This window comes from Panthera tigris, chromosome C1 (assembly GCF_018350195.1).
Source record: "Panthera tigris isolate Pti1 chromosome C1, P.tigris_Pti1_mat1.1, whole genome shotgun sequence".
NCBI lineage: Eukaryota > Metazoa > Chordata > Mammalia > Carnivora > Felidae > Panthera > Panthera tigris.
The window spans coordinates 31,509,797-31,512,068 of record NC_056667.1 but is presented as its reverse complement, the minus strand read 5'-3'; the positions used below and the strand labels follow the sequence as shown (position 1 = coordinate 31,512,068).

General features: G+C 51.0%; 1 long non-coding RNA gene across 1 annotated transcript; it reads left to right on the top strand.

Moving 5' to 3' along the window:
- Positions 1 to 215: 215 nt before the first annotated feature.
- Positions 216 to 1,636, top strand: LOC122241326. The gene is made up of 2 exons (XR_006221398.1): positions 216 to 253; positions 672 to 1,636. It is a non-coding gene; the product is annotated as an uncharacterized LOC122241326 (long non-coding RNA).
- Positions 1,637 to 2,272: the final 636 nt, after the last annotated feature.

The window sequence follows — 2,272 nt, the reverse complement described above, 5'->3', positions numbered from 1 at the left end:
CTGCTATTTCATAAGGCAATAAGCCTCACAAGAAATGAACAAATTCAGGGATGGGTTAACAAGCAGCTGGTAAAACACCAAAGTGCTCTCTATATGGAAGGGATTACAATGAAAACCCAACACCTGCCTCTTTGTAGAGGTAAGGCAGGGTGGAGGGAGGTGTAGAAGGAGTCTAGCTGCTGAGCTGTTTCCAGCCCCCATCCTTCCCAGCAGGGCTGCTGACAAATTGGACAACAGGTGGACAGAATAGAAGGTAAGTCTGGGGCAGTCCATCACCTGGATCTCCAAATCCCTGATACCCTCTGGAGGATTCTTTGGAGGATGGAATGTCCTTGCCAGCACATAGAGGCTGGTATTCTGACGGCCTCGGGATCCAGTTCCGGAAGCGACCCTTACTAGCTGCCTAACCTCAATAAGTCACCTTGCCTTCTGAGTCTTTGGTGGTGATCACCACCTTCCTGTGGAGCCAGTGTATATCTTTCACCTCTTCTCTGGGGTTACTTCCTAAAGTGACTGACCTGTTGCCCTTGGGCTTGTGGATTTTACTCTCATACCCGGCCCGGGTCTTTGGGGTTGGGAGTCAGGCTCCCTCAAGGTTGGGAACTGAGTTGTGGCCCAGACGAGACATGTTCCCATCTTTTTTTTTTTTTTTTTTTTTCCTTTCTTTTCAGACGAAAAGTTTCCCTGGGGCCGAAGCCCATTATTGTGACTCATCTTTTCAATGATGATTGGATTTCATCACAAAGTAGTTTTTTTTTTTTTTTTTCAGGACTTCTCTTGAACCCATCTATAAAATGGAAACGCTAATAGTTCCTCCTCGCAGGGCTGCAGTGGAAATGAATTAAATCAATTCACACAAGGTGTTTAGAACAGTGTAGTGTGTAGTTTAGCATCCCCGAGCCTGGGCTTTTCGGGGGTACCCTTATACTAGTCTTTCGAAAGGCTGTGTTTTAACCAGCTAGTGAGGGGTTACTCCAGCAGGACCACTGTTGCAGGTTGGGGCCCCCAGGAAGCAGAGTCTGATGCGGTTTAGCTTGCAAGGAGCTTATTAGGGAGAGCCCTAAAGGTCAGCAGCTGTGGAAGGGAAGGGCCGGAGCAGATGTGAGCAGAGAAAGCTACAGAGCAGACCCAATCAGAGCCTTGGCCAGCCCCATGGGGAGCTCTGGTGGCAGCTGACCTTGGGCAAGGCAGCTCTTTGCTGCTGAGCAGTCCCTCTGGGAGCTGGCAGGGGACGGCTGTCTGCAGGGCCAGCGGCCCCAGTAGCCAGGACAATTCATGGAAGGGGGTCTGGGCAGCACGTCACGGAGTCCACCACAAGCACAGGTGGGGACAGGTGAGGCCAATGTCGTAAGAGCTATGACAGCAAGAGCCTCCTTAAATTTGTGCTCTGGGTGTCTCGTTTGCCTCTCCTTCATCCCAGGCCTGATTAGTACCTGCCCTGTAAGAGGCAAAAAAAAAAAAAAAAAAAAAATCTTTGCACAGAATAGCAACCTTACAGGGTTGATGTGATGAGACCGCATGAAGTACCTGGGACATGGCAGAAATAATTGAGAGCCGCTGTCCCCATCCTCATCATCACTGTGCCAGCTCAGCTAAGTGTTCAACAGTCATTGATGAATAAATTAAATGAACAGTCTGATCCCAGTGTTTCCCAGGCAGCTTAGGCCGTTCGGTTCAGCTGATTGCAAAGTAATCCTCTTGAATTCCTAATCCATCCTTGCCTCACTCTTACGCCACCCCGCTGCTGGCCGTGCTGGGTCAGGATCACTGAGTCCCAATTTGTTGACTGCCTCCTGTGTGCAGGCATGATGGACCTAACGGCACCCAGTAGGTGCTCTCTCTTTTCCAGCCTCTCCTTTAACCTCCACTCAACCCTGCGGATAACACCGCTAGGTACCTTTACCCCCATTTCAGAAGTCAGGGGATTGAGGCTCAGAGTGATCCCAGAATTGATCAGAATGAGTTCAGGATTGTTCTTCCAGGTCACATCCCGCTAAGTGCTGGCGTGGGCATGCCCACTTTAGTACTCCAGGGCCCTCCCCCTCCCCCAGGCTGGGGCTGGCCAAGGACCTGAGACTCAGCGGAACAAGAGCAGCGTCCCAGACCTGGTTCTGCCACTTTGTGGCCGTGGGGTACAGGAGTCACTGAGGCTCTTTGGGCCTCAGTTTCTGTACAGTGGGGAGCATAGTCCCTTTGGTGTGCATGCAGGGATTCAGTTGAGACTAGGTTTCTGTGAGCACATTGCAAATGGTGCAGCGCTGCTTGGTTGGGG